Here is a 14,506-nt window from a genome sequence, read left to right as displayed (position 1 = left end):
TGCCAAACCCTCCGATTATAATGGGTATTACTATGAAGAAAATTATAACAAAGGCATGTGCGGTGACGATTACATTATAGATTTGGTCGTCACCTAAAAGGGTTCCCGGTTGTCCTATTTCTGCTCGAATAAGAAGGCTTAGGGCTGTGCCGATTATACCAGCTCATGCACCAAAAATAAGGTAGAGTGTGCCGATATCTTTGTGATTGGTGGAGAATAATCAACGGTTGATGAAAGTCATAGGTAAGATGGCTGAGTGTTGAAGCGTTAGGGTGTAGTCCTTTTTACAGAGGTTTGATTCCTCTTCTTATCGATTCTGTAGTGAAGTTCATGTTGAGTTGCAAGCTCATTGATGTGCATTAGATATGCGCCGGAATCTGGTAGGCAGAAGCCTGTTGGTTAGGGCATTTAGCTGTTAACTAAAGTTTTATGGGATCAAGGCCCATCTGTCTAGGAAGAGGTTCTAGCTTAGTTAAAGCATCTGCGTTGCATTCAGGAGATACAGGTTAATATCCTGTGGATCTTAGCAGGAACTAAGGGGGATTAACCCTTATCTAAGGCTTTGAAGGCCTTTGGTTTGAATAACCTAAGTTCCTAGGGGATTGTGAATATTATGGGGGATAGTGGTAGGAGTAAAATTGATAGAGTAGTGAAGGTCGTGGTTAGGGGGTTGGTTGGTTTGTTAGTTTGCCATTGTTTTATATAGTTAGTGGAGTTTGGGGGTAGTGTGATGGTTGCACAGTAGGCTAGGCGTAGGTAGAAGAAACGTCCGAGTAAGGAGAGTAAGGCAATAGTTGTGGCTGTTATAGTCAATTCTTGTTTAGTCAGTTCTTGAATAATTAATCATTTAGGTAGGAATCCTGTCAGAGGAGGGAGACCTGCGAGGGAGAGGAGGGTGAGTATAAAAATTGTAGATAATGAGGGGATCTTAGTTCATGTGGTTATCACGGTGGATAATTTAAAGGTGTTGGTTGTGTTAAGAATGAAGAAGATAGCGGAAGTTGTGATAGTGTAGAGATAGAAGGTAATTAAGGTCAGATTGGGGTTATAGTTGAGAATAATAGTTATTCATCCAAGATGAGCGATGGATGAGAAAGCCAAGACTTTACGAGTTTGTGTCTGATTAAGTCCTATTCAACCTCCTAGGGCTGCTGAAGCGATAGCTATTAGGGATAGGAGGGTAGAGTCAAGTGATGGGGAGGTAAGATAAAATAAGGTAATTGGTGGAAATTTTATGATTGTGGCCAGTAGGAGGCATGTTGTTATGGAAGAACCTTGAAGGACTTCTGGAAATCAGAAGTGGAATGGGACTAAGCCTAGTTTGATAGAAATTGCAATTGTTAATAATATGCATGATATGGGATGGGTTAGTTGGGTGATATCCCATTGGCCAGAAAATCATGCGTTGGTCATGCTGGAAAATAAGAGCAGTGTGGATGCGGTTGCTTGGGTTAGAAAATACTTAGTAGAGGCTTCAATGGCTCGTGGGTGGTGGTTTTTAGAGATTAAGGGGAGAATAGCTAGAGTATTAATTTCTAAACCGACTCATGCTGTTATTCAATGGTTGCTTGAAATTGTAATAGAGGTCCCCAGGAGTAAGCTTATTGTGGAGATTAATTTGGCTTGAGGATTCATTAGTAGGGGAAGGGGTTGAACCATCATTTTCGGGGTATGGGCCCGATAGCTTAATTAGCTGACCTTACTAGAGAATAATATAGAGGGAGTATGGAGGATTTTGATTCCTTTAGTGTAGGTTCGATTCCTACTTTTCTAAGTCTAGGAAATGAGAGGATTGGTGTACCTCTATGTTCACTTTATCATAGTGACCCTTGTAGGTTCAGGCACATTTCCTTGAGGTGCCTTAGGTAGGGGGGTAAGCCTGCATACGAGATGGGGAGGCTGGTGTGCCATAGGCATAAGGCTAGTGTTAGGGGTAAGAAGTTTTTTCAGAGTAAATGTATGAGTTGATCATAGCGGAATCGAGGGTAGGAGGCTCGGATTCATAAGAAGCCTGCGGAAAGGAGAAGGGTTTTTGTGGCTAGAGTCAAAGGGAAGAGCTCTTGAGGGAGGTTAAGTGAGTTAGGATTTAGGAATAAAATGGTTGTGAGTGCATTTATTAGTATAATATTGGCATACTCAGCGAGAAAGAATAAGGCGAATGGGCCTGCGGCATATTCTACATTAAATCCCGAAACTAGTTCAGATTCCCCCTCTGTGAGGTCAAATGGGGCACGATTTGTTTCAGCAAGTGAGGAGATGTACCATATTATTGCTAAAGGTCAGGAGGAGAAAATGAGGTAAAGGGGTTCTTGAGTTGTAGCAAGGGTGTTAAGGGTGTAGTTACCGCTTAGAATAATTACAGATAGGAGAATAATAGCCAGGGTGACTTCGTAGGAAATGGTTTGTGCGACTGCTCGGAGGGCGCCAATTAGGGCATATTTTGAGTTGGAAGCTCATCCTGATCATAGGATTGAGTAAACTGCTAGGCTGGATAGGGCTAGGAGGAAAAGTATTCCCAGGTTTAGGTCAGAGAGGGGAAAGGGTAGAGGGAGGGGTACTCAGATTGTAATTGCTAGGAGAAGGGCTAGGATAGGAGTAGCTATAAATAAATAGGGGGATGAAGTCGATGGACGGATTGGTTCTTTGATAAATAGTTTTACCCCATCTGCTATGGGCTGTAGGAGACCAAATGGCCCTACAATGTTGGGTCCTTTTCGAGCTTGTATATAACTTAAGACTTTACGTTCAACTAGGGTAAGAAATGCTACGGCGATGAGGATGGATAGAGCATAGGATAATGATATGATGAGGTAAGTCAGAGCAGAGTGAACTACCATATGTTTAATGTGGAGCTAGGGAGAGGATTTGAACCTCTGGGTAAAGGGCTTAAGCCTTCTGCATTTACCAAGCTCTGCCACGCTAGCGGTCCTTTTCTAGGAAGAGGTATATGGTAGAGCTCTGAGTAATTCAGTTGGGTTCATTACTGGGTGCGAAGGCGTGCTTGTGGCATAGGCCTTACTTCTTCGGTCCTTTCGTACTAGAAGGAGTTATAGCATAGATAGAAACCGACCTGGATTGCTCCGGTCTGAACTCAGATCACGTAGGACTATTAATCGTTGAACAAACGAACCCTTGGTAGCGGTTGCACCACTAGGATGTCCTGATCCAACATCGAGGTCGTAAACCTCCTTGTCGATGTGGGCTCTTGAAGGAGATTGCGCTGTTATCCCTGGGGTAGCTAGGTTCATTAATCAATTGTATTGGGTCTGGTTACTATTAGTACGTTGATGAGTAGTTCTTGGTCAAGATGGGTTGTCTGGTTTTTGGAGGTTGAGTTTATCTCCAAGGTCGCCCCAACCAAAAAATGCATACCAATAAAATCCTAGGGGAGTGAGTCCTGTGGAGGGTTATTGTTTATGGAGGGTGGTAGCAGATTTTAAAGTTCCACAGGGTCTTCTTGTCTTATGAAGTTATTCCTGCTTTTGCACGGGAAGATCAATTTCACTGATTATCTGTAGGAGACAGCTAAGACCTCGTTAAGCCATTCATACAGGTCCCAATTTATGGGACAATTGATTGCGCTACCTTTGCACGGTTAGGATACCGCGGCCGTTGAACGTATTGTCACTGGGCAGGTTTCACCTTTAATACTTGGTTTAGCTAAAGGCTATGTTTTTGGTAAACAGTCGGGCCTTGGATTTGCCTAGTTCCTTTTACAGATTTTAATCATCTTTGAGAGGCGCTCCGTAGGTGGGTTAACAGAATCTTGGATATAGGGCCTTGTTAGGGTTAGAAGATATCCTGTGGTTTGTTAATAATGAGATAATGTAAGCTTGCGCCATAGAGGGAGTCCCTAGTTACTTATTTTAGCATTAATTCTCTTATTTATTATAAGTTGGCCTATTGGGGATGAGGGAGTCATAAGAAGGTTTGGATTTTTAGGTGTTGAGCTTTGACGCACTCTTTAATGATGGCTGCTTGAAGGCCCACAATGAAGATACAATTTAATTTATCCGCTGGGGGAGAGTGTATTCTTTTTTAAAGGAGCTGTACCTCCTTTAAATAACCCTTAATTCGTCTCATGAAGGCTGAGTGTGGTCCTAGGGGGTGAATTAAGAGAGAACTAAGATTCGTTTCATAGGCAACCAGCTATCACCCAGCTCGGTTGGCTTTTCACCCCTACTAACGAGTCATCCCACTCTTTTGCAACAGAGACGGGTTTGCTCAGTGAATAGCTGCTCGTAAGTAGCTCGCTTGGGTTTCGGGGGGGCAAGCTTAAATTGACGTTTTGCTTGGGAAATTCTTGCTAAATCATGATGCAAAAGGTACAAGGATTAGTCTTTGCTGTTTAATGCTTGGCTTGTCATTGCTATTTCATTTTTCCCTTACGGTACATAATCTCTATCGCGTCTTGAGTTGACCTTTCTATCGCCTATACTAGGTTGAATGAGAGAATGCTTTGATTTAGTGGGCGGCATGATTTAGTTAATACAATTTGGTAAAAGAGCTAGAGCTAGGCTTCAAGGCGATCTGGTACAAACAGATATCTTTCAGGTGTAAGCTGAATGCTTTAATTATAGCTACGTCTTGATAGACTAAGTGCACCTTCCGGTACACTTACCTTGTTACGACTTGCCTCATCTCTAGCTTTAGAAGTCATTATGAATAAAATTAGGCATAGCTTGTGAGGAGGGTGACGGGCGGTATGTACGTGCTTCAGAGCCAGTTTAAAGGAGGCATCATTATCCTGCTTTACTGCTAAATCCGCCTTTTAGGAGTGATTTCACACTTCTTGTCGTAAGGTTTTCTATGTTAGAAAATGTAGCCCATTTCTACCATCTCATAGGCTATACCTCGACCTGTCTTACTAGCGGGGGGGTTGCTATTGTGCTCACTGCTGTACCCTCAGTTTAGGGGTGGGCTGACGACGGCGGTATATAGGCTGATTTGGCTAGGGATGGTTGGATGTATCGTGGGTTATCGATTATAGAACAGGCTCCTCTAGGTGGGTTTGGAGCACCGCCAAGTCCTTAGAGTTTTAAGCGTTTGTGCTCGTAGTTCTCAGGCGGATGCTTAAGTGGCAAAAGCATCAGGATTTAGGGCCAGGCATAGTGGGGTATCTAATCCCAGTTTGTGTCCTGGCTTTCGTGGAGTTTTGTTGGTCATAGAGCTAAGGTCATTTTATGGAAGTATTAGATGCATCTTATGCTTATAACAGCTTGGTTGCATTTCAGCCTTAGTTTAAGTGATAATGAAAAACCACTCTTTACGCCGTATAAAGTTAATTTGGGTTTCTTGTGTGACCGCGGTGGCTGGCACAAGATTTACCAACCCTGATAAGTTGCTTTAACTAAGTCAAGTTTACACTTATTGCTTAATATTAATTACTGCTGAGTACCCGTGGGGGTGTGGCTAGGCAAGGCGTTTTGGGCTACAATCTGGATGGTGTGCCTGATGCCTGCTCCTGCTGTCTTTTTAAGGTATTGAGGGCATTTTCACTGGAATGCGGATACTTGCATGTATATATTTGGCAAGAACTAACTGTAAGGTTAGGACTAAGTCTTTTTTGTCCTTGGGTATGTGTAATAGCCGTCTTAACATCTTCAGTGTTATGCTTTATTGTAAGCTACAAGAACCTAAGTTATTTTGGGTTTAGTGGTTGTTATTGGGGTTTACGTTTTAGTTGTGGAACTGGTAAATGTAGGTTTGAGATTGGCTTGGTTAGTGGATTTTTGGTCGTGGGAGGTGATTTAATGGATAACAAAAATATGTTGATTGGGGAGTTGGAGGTGTGAGGAGGAGTTTGATTGGTTGTATGGAGCAGATGAGTTTGTTAAGGTTGTATGTTCTTGTAGTTGAAATTACAACGGTGGTTTTTCAGGCCAAAGGTCTTGGATAGAGGCCAAGCAGGAATTGTTATGACGTATTTTATACTTTTTTTAAGTGTTAGTTTTGTTTTGGGGGGGTTAGCAGTTGCTTCTAATCCTTCTCCTTATTATGCAGTAGTGGGACTAGTGTTGGCGTCTATTGTGGGGTGTGGATGGTTGATGAGTTTAGGGGTGTCTTTCGTGTCGTTAGTATTGTTCTTGGTATATTTGGGCGGAATGTTAGTGGTTTTTGTATATTCAGTTTCATTAGCAGCAGATCCGTTTCCTGAGACTTGGGGGGATTGGCGGGTTGTGGGGTATGGTGTTGGGTTAGTTTTAGCGTTGGGGGGAGGGGCATTTATTATAGGGTTATCCGAGTTACGGTGATTAGGGTTGGGTACGGTGGATAGTGGAGGTGTTTCGTTTGTTCGGTTAGATTTTGAGGGTGCGGCTATGTTTTATTCTTGGGGGGTGGGACAATTTTTAGTTGCAGGTTGGGGTCTGTTGTTAACGTTGTTTGTTGTGCTAGAGCTTGTGCGAGGGTTGTCCCGGGGGGCAATTCGGGCAGTTTAGGGGGGAGGAGGTTCAGGAAATAGTTTAATGAAAATACCAGCTTTGGGAGTTGGTGATAAAGGTTTAATTCCTTTTTTTCTGAGAGGGGAGGGAAGATTTGGGGTTAATCATTGGAGGAGTATGTAGGTGAGGTGTTGGTTGGGGTAATGAGGTTGAAAGAGGGAGGGTAGGTGATTAGGATAATTAGTTAAGTAGATAGATGAGTGGGAGGAAAATAGTGGGGTGAGTTTGATGAACGTATGATGAAAAAGTGGGGTGAGTTTGTGTATAATGAATGAACAAACGAATGATGAAAGGAAAATAGTGGGGTGAGTTTGTGTATAATGAACGAATGAACAAACGAATGATGAAAGGAAAATAGTGGGGTGAGTTTGTGTATAATGAACGAATGAACAAACGAATGATGAAAGGAAAATAGTGGGGTGAGTTTGTGTATAATGAACGAATGAACAAACGAATGATGAAAGGAAAATAGTGGGGTGAGTTTGTGTATAATGAACGAATGAACAAACGAATGATGAAAGGAAAATAGTGGGGTGAGTTTGTGTATAATGAACGAATGAACAAACGAATGATGAAAGGAAAATAGTGGGGTGAGTTTGTGTATAATGAACGAATGAACAAACGAATGATGAAAGGAAAATAGTGGGGTGAGTTTGTGTATAATGAACGAATGAACAAACGAATGATGAAAGGAAAATAGTGGGGTGAGTTTGTGTATAATGAACGAATGAACAAACGAATGATGAAAGGAAAATAGTGGGGTGAGTTTAGTTGGATAAAAAATTTTAACGAATTGATGATGCAAACTTAGTTAATTGGTAAATTAGGGGAATGGAATGTTTGTAAAATTTAAAATTTTTGTAAAAAATTTTTAAAACAAAAATTAATGATGAAAAGCGGAAAGGTCCCTAGATCATTGCAAAAATGACAAAATTTTTGTGATTTTTTTGCAAAATTGACAAGAAAAAATGAGAAAAATCATGTCTTGCGTGCATTAATTAAACTGCAACTTGATGAGAGACGTAATTGAAGAGCCAAGCCAATAGCGCCTGACGGTGAATCAGTGCAACAGCATGAGACCGAGTAGCATCCTGCATACCATATCATTAATTTACACGCGAAAGTGAGAAAACCGCTCGCCGACCATAAGGCGCACACGTCCACCATATATGGTAGCCCACTGGCGGAGCACTCTGAAGGGCTTATTGAGATCTACCCCAAAAAAAAAAACCAAAAGTTTAGAAAAGAGAAAATGCCGCGATCACGAGGTCCGAGTTGGCCAAGCATCCCCAACCATTAGTAACGGAGCGCAAGTTTAGGAAAATTAAGCAAGTTATGGCCCTGACCGAGGAACCAGAGGCGACAAAGAGCAAGTTATGAGAGCGGGTTTTTAGGGGCAGAAGAAAGAATACACCTGAAGCTGGACATGATAAACATTACTAACGCCGGGTTGCTGGTTTCTCGTGAGGGGTACGATTAATAAATAACCCAGCACTTCTTGGTCAGCGCGTAGAGCAAGGTTAAGTGGTGAGGGGTCCTGAACGGTGGATTCTAGGTCCTGTGACGTTCCTCGTATTGTAAAGGAATTTATGCGAAAATTAACGAGTTTAGGTTTTAGTTCGTTTAGCGGAATTATTCCTAGAACATGACATGGTATGGGGTTAAGTAGAAATGTGCCTAGGTATGTTTATGTCTTGGTTTGGGTTGTATGGGAGAAAGCATGAAAATTTGGTTGGTTTTGCAATAATGGTGTACCCGATTTTCCTACATGGATGTTATGTCTAATGTGGTGGAGAATGTAATGCAAAGTAGTACATACCATAGGGTATGGGGGGGAGGGGGGGGCCCCTCCCCTTGATGGTCGTATTGATTAGAAAGTTGGGGTGCTTGAATATTTTTAGAAAACTCTAAGAAGGGGGTGACCTTCAATCTTTGGTTTACAAGACCAATGTTTTTTATAAACTATTAGAGTAGTTAGAGGTTAAGTATCTTATTTTCTAGGAGACTGGTAATGGGGAATAGAATAAGAATAATTGTGAAGTAAGTAGCTGAGGCAAGTTGTCCAATGATGATAAATGGATGTTCAACCGGTTGACTACCAATTCATGTGAGGATTAGGAGGTTTGTCACTAAGATTCAAAATAGGAGTTGAGAAAGAGGTCGGAAGGTTATTGTTCGTTGTTTTGACATGTGGAGAAATGGGGTTAAAAATAGAATTAGGACGGAGGCAGCGAGGGCTAGGACTCCTCCTAGTTTGTTGGGGATTGATCGTAGAATAGCATATGCAAATAGGAAATATCATTCGGGTTTAATATGAGGAGGTGTAACTAATGGATTTGCAGGAGTAAAATTTTCTGGGTCTCCTAAAAGGTTAGGGGAGAATATAGCAAGTGTTATTAGTGGGATGAGAAGGAATAAAAGGCCTAGAATATCTTTTACTGAGAAGTAGGGGTGGAATGGGATTTTATCACAATCTGAATGGATGCCTAGGGGGTTGTTTGAGCCTGTTTCGTGTAAAAAAGTTAGATGAATGAAGGTGAGGCCTGCAATTAAGAATGGGAGGAGGAAGTGAAGAGCAAAGAATCGGGTGAGTGTAGGATTGTCAACTGAAAATCCACCTCAAGCCCATTCTACAAGTGTTTGGCCAATGTAAGGGATAGCTGAGAATAGGTTAGTAATTACTGTGGCACCTCAGAATGATATTTGGCCTCATGGAAGGACATACCCTACAAAGGCAGTTGCTATTAAAGTAAGCAGAAGAATAATTCCTGTGTTTCAGGTTTCTTTATATAAGTAGGAACCATAGTAGAATCCTCGTCCAATGTGGAGGTAAATGCATATGAAGAAGAAGGAAGCACCGTTTGCGTGAAGGTTACGGATGAGTCAGCCGAATTGAACGTTTCGGCATGTATGGGCAACGGATGTAAATGCTAGGGTGATGTCTGCGGTGTAGTGTATTGCTAATAAGAGGCCGGTGATGATTTGGATTATTAGGCAAATACCTAGAAGAGATCCAAAGTTTCATCAGGCGGAAATGTTTGATGGTGTTGGGAGGTCAATTAGGGAGTTATTGATTATTTTTAGAAGAGGATGATGTTTTCGTAAATTAGGGGCCATTAATTCTTAGTTCTGTGTAAATAGAATTATAATTAAGATAGATAGGGCGAAGGATCCTAAATAGGTTTTGATTAGTCCAGAGTGGAAAATAGTTAGGATTTTGGATGTTTTGAGTTGAAGGGTTGCCAGTCCCTCTGGGCCTATTTTCTTATATCAGGATAAGTCAATTAAGTGGGATGCAATGTTTTGGCCGTTGCTTAGTAGCTTAGAGGAGCTAAGGCGATGTATGATTGGGTTAAAATACCCTAGGGTGTTTGAGAAGTTTATAGTCATATTTTGCTTAGGGGTGGTGAAGGTATGTGTGAGTTTTGATAGTTCTAGGGCTAGGATAATACCTAATATTGTGACAATAATGGCTGCGGTTTTTGAGGTCAGTGGTATGGTCATGGGAGGGGTTTTTACAGGGGAGATGTAAGAGGTGATTAATAATCCAGCTGTGATACTTCCAAGAGCAAGACGGGTGATTGGGTTTGTAACTGCTGGATTGTTTTCATTGATGGGGGTAATGGGAAGGACCCGGGTGTAATCAGTTTGTACTAGTAGGGTTATACGTAGGCTATATGTTGCGGTAAAGGATGTAGCTACGAGGGTTAGAAGGAGTGCCCAAGTGTTTAGGTATGAAGTGTTGAGGTTTTCAATAATAAGGTCTTTTGAGTAGAACCCTGCTAGGAATGGTGTTCCTATGAGAGCTAGATTTCCGATTGTAAGGCATGAGGTAGTTGTGGGAAGTAATTTCTGAAGTCCTCCTATTTTTCGAATATCCTGTTCACCATTAAGACTATGGATGATAGACCCGGAGCAGAGGAAGAGTATGGCTTTGAAGAAGGCATGGGTGGAGATGTGTAAGAAGGCCAGTTGAGGTAGGTTTAGGCCAATAGTAACTATTATTAGACCTAATTGGCTGGATGTAGAGAAAGCAATAATTTTTTTGATGTCGTTTTGGGTAAGAGCGCATGTAGCGGCAAATAATGTGGATAAGGCACCCATACAAAGGCACATAGTTAAGGCGATTTGATTGCTACATAATATGTGGTGAGTGCGAATAAGAAGGAAGATTCCGGCGACTACTATTGTGCTGGAATGAAGTAGGGCAGATACAGGAGTTGGTCCTTCTATAGCGGCTGGGAGCCACGGGTGGAGGCCAAATTGGGCAGATTTTCCTGTAGCTGCTAGAATAAGCCCTATGAGAGGGAGAAGGGGTGTTTGATTTAAGGAGAATGATTGCTGAATCTCTCAGGTATTAGTAGAAGATGCTAGTCATGCTATGGAGAGAATTAATCCAATGTCTCCAATACGGTTATAAAGTACGGCTTGAAGTGCAGCGGTATTGGCTTCTGCTCGGCCATGTCATCATCCAATTAGGAGGAAGGATATAATTCCAACTCCTTCTCAGCCGATAAATAGAAGAAATAGGTTGTTAGCGATGATTAGGATGAGTATAGCGATAAGAAAGATTAGGAGGTAAAGAGAGAATTTTGTGGTGTAAGGTTCTGAAGCTATGTATCATGTTGCAAATTGTAGAATAGCTCATGTTACGAATAGTGCAATGGGGAAAAATATTAAGGAGTATTGATCTATTTTAAGGTTAAGGGGAATTTTAAAGTTTGTAATGAATTTTCATTCTCAATAGAAAGTAGTGTTTTCCATGTTAGAATAGATGGAAAGGATTATAGGAATTAAACTGATTATAAAGGAAGTTTTAACAGTATGTATAATAGTAGATGGGGAGTTCTGGTAGTTTTTAGATAGAAGGGGGAGTAGAATAGGGGTAAAAAGAATGGTTAAGGTTAGGAATATGGATGTATTAAGAATTAATGGGAGGTCCATTACTTTTACTTGGATTTGCACCAAGATAAATGGCTCCTAAGACCAGTGGATTGCTATTATCCTTTAAAAGTAAGGGGGCTGAGGTCTTAAGCTCAGATGCAAGAGTTAGCAGTTCTTGTTGGTTAAACCTCCCCTCGGCAGGCAAGAAGAGTTTAACTTCTATTTTTAGGATCACAGTCTAATGTTTGGTTTAAAACTATGCTTGCATGTGGGGATTCCTGAGATTAGCTCTGGTTTTAAAATAAGGAGGAGGGAGGGTAGGATGTGAAGTGTTATAAGAAGATGTTCTCGTGTATTCGAGTTTTGGGTGGTAGTAATGTAAGTTGGAGTTGGTCCTCGTTGGGTTATAAGGAGTATGTAGAGGGTATAGGCTGCAGTCAATAAGGTTGCGGCTCCGGTCAGGATAATGGTAAAGGTAGATCAGTTGAAGAGAGCAATTATGATAGTTAATTCAGCTATTAGATTGGTGGTTGGAGGAAGGGCCATATTAGTTAGGTTGGCTAGAAGCCATCAGATTCCTGTGAGAGGTAAGAGGGGTTGTAGGCCTCGTGTTAGGAGGAGAGTGCGGCTATGTATGCGTTCATAATTTGTATTAGCTAGGCAAAATAGTATGGAAGAGGTAAGTCCATGTGAAATTATCAGGATTATGGCTCCTGAAAAGGATCAGTGGGTTTGGATTATTGTTGCAGCAATGACTAAGCCTATGTGGCTTACTGAGGAGTAGGCAATTAGTGATTTAAGATCGATTTGGCGCAGGCAGATAGAACTTGTTATTAATGCTCCTCATAGGGCTAAGGTTAAGAAGGGGTAGTGAAGGTAGTCTAGAAGGGAATTTGTGATTATTGAAACACGTATAATACCATAACCTCCAAGTTTGAGGAGGAGTGCAGCTAGAAGTATAGATCCTGCGATTGGTGCTTCTACATGGGCTTTTGGGAGTCATAGGTGAAGTCCATAAAGAGGAGCTTTTACTATGAAAGCGAGTAGTAGGGCTAGGCTTGATATGAGGCCTGTTCAAGAATCTGTAAGAGAGGGGTGTGAAAGTTTTATTAGGGTAATATGTATGGTTCCTGTTTGAGTGTGAAGATATAAGATGGCAACTAGTAGGGGAAGAGAACTAATTAGTGTATAAAATAAGAGGTAAATTCCAGCACTTAAACGTTCTGGTTGGCTGCCTCATCGTGTAATTAGAATTAGGGTGGGGATTAGGGTGGCTTCAAACGCGATATAGAATAATATCAATTCTAGAGCTGAAAAGGCTAGGATGATAAATGGCTGAGTAAGGATTATGGTTGTGATAAAGATATACTTTCGTGTAGGAGGTTCTTGTTGGAGGTGGTTTTGGCTAGCTAAAATTATAAGAGGAAGAAGTCAGCAGGATAGGACTAGTAGGGGGGATGAGATTTGGTCGGTGCCGAGTCATGGGGATAAGTTCTTGGTAGGGTAGTAGGTTAAAGGAAGTCATTGTAAGCTGGCTGCTGCGATTAGGAAGCTATGAAAAGTAACATTAAATCATAAAAATTTTGAGGGTGATAAGAGGGTTATGGGGAGTAATATAATTGTGGGGAGAATGACTTTTAGCATTGCAGGAGGTTTAGATTGTGTAAATGATCTGAGCCATGAGTTCGGGTGGAGGCTACTAGGATTGCTAGGCCGGCGCCTGCTTCACAGGCTGAGAATGCTAGTATGAGAACAGGCATTAAGGAAGGGGAGGTTGTTTGGGTTTGGATAGGCCACATGGATAGTGCAATGTATATAGATAATAGTATGCTTTCTAAGCATAGTAAGGCGGAAATTAAGTGTATTCGATGAAAAGCTAACCCTAGACTACTTAGGGTGAAGGCAGAGTAGAAGCTTAAGTGTAGGAAGGTCATTAAGAAAGTCACGGAGTAGGACTGTGGTCTGTTGAGCCGAAATCAACTGTCTTTATTAGACTAACTTTCTGTAGTTACTCTGCTCATTCTAAGCCCCCTTGAATTCATTCATAGATTAATCCAAGCGTGAGGAGTAAGATGATAGCGAAGGTCGAGGTCAGAGTGGTAAGGGGAGAGAGGAGTTGAGTGGCCCATGGTAGAGGTAGTAGGAGGGCAATTTCCAGGTCGAACAAGAGAAATAGGATTGCAACAAGGAAGAATCGGATTGAAAAGGGGAGGCGGGCGGAGCCTAGCGGGTCAAAGCCACATTCGTATGGGGATAGTTTTTCTGAATCTGGGTTTATTTGAGCCAGTCAAAGGTTCAATGAGGTTAGAATAATACATAGTGATAGAGAGATTATAAATATAAAGAGGATTATGTTAATTGCCTTTCTCTGGCTTTTATCCAGATTTTAGAGATTGGAAGTCAATTGTAATAAATATACTAGAAGGGCAAGATCCTCATCAGTAGATTGTTATGTAGAGGAATAGTCAGATAATATCAACAAAATGTCAGTATCAAGCCGCTGCTTCAAAGCCAAAGTGGTGGTTGGGTGTAAAGTGGTATTTGATGAGACGGAGGAGGCAGATTAGGAGGAAGGATGATCCGATGATTACATGGAGGCCGTGGAATCCTGTAGCCACGAAGAAGGTAGATCCATAAACTCCATCGGCAATTGAGAATGGGGCTTCATAATATTCTATTGCTTGAAGTGCAGTAAAGTAAAATCCCAGTAAGACCGTTATAAGTAGGGCCTGAGTAGCTTGGTTTCGATTACCCTCTGTAATGCTGTGGTGGGCTCATGTGACGGTAACTCCTGAGGCCAGGAGAATGGCAGTATTAAGTAGGGGAACTTCTATTGGATTGAGGGGTTTGATTCCCATAGGGGGTCATTGCCCTCCAAGTTCTGGGGTAGGGACTAGGCTGGAGTGGAAGAATGCTCAGAAAAATCCTAGGAAGAAGAAGGCTTCAGATGTAATGAATAAAATTATTCCGTAGCGTAAGCCCTTTTGGACTGTAAGGGTGTGGTGGCCTTGGAATGTGCTTTCTCGTACGATATCACGTCATCATTGGATTATTACTAGAATTATGGAAAGTAGGCCTAGAAGTAAGAGTAATATGGAATTGTGATGAAATCATATGGCCAATCCGGAGGTAGTAAGGAGAGCAGCTGCTGCTCCGGAAATGGGTCAAGGGCTTGGGTC

General features: G+C 41.7%; 2 pseudogenes; both read right to left on the bottom strand.

Moving 5' to 3' along the window:
* Nucleotides 1-548: 548 nt before the first annotated feature.
* On the bottom strand, nt 549-2,889 carry LOC113997622 (annotated as a pseudogene).
* A 5,525-nt stretch (nt 2,890-8,414) lies between these two features.
* Nucleotides 8,415-9,464, bottom strand: LOC120322583 (annotated as a pseudogene).
* Between the last annotated feature and the right edge of the window lie 5,042 nt (nt 9,465-14,506).

Source organism: Pipra filicauda, unplaced genomic scaffold (genome assembly GCF_003945595.2).
Source record: "Pipra filicauda isolate LSUMZ 115617 unplaced genomic scaffold, ASM394559v2 scaffold1334_size17253_pilon, whole genome shotgun sequence".
Classification (NCBI taxonomy): domain Eukaryota; kingdom Metazoa; phylum Chordata; class Aves; order Passeriformes; family Pipridae; genus Pipra; species Pipra filicauda.
Note: the sequence above shows the minus strand (reverse complement) of the source record. Positions and strands in the feature narration are given on the sequence as shown.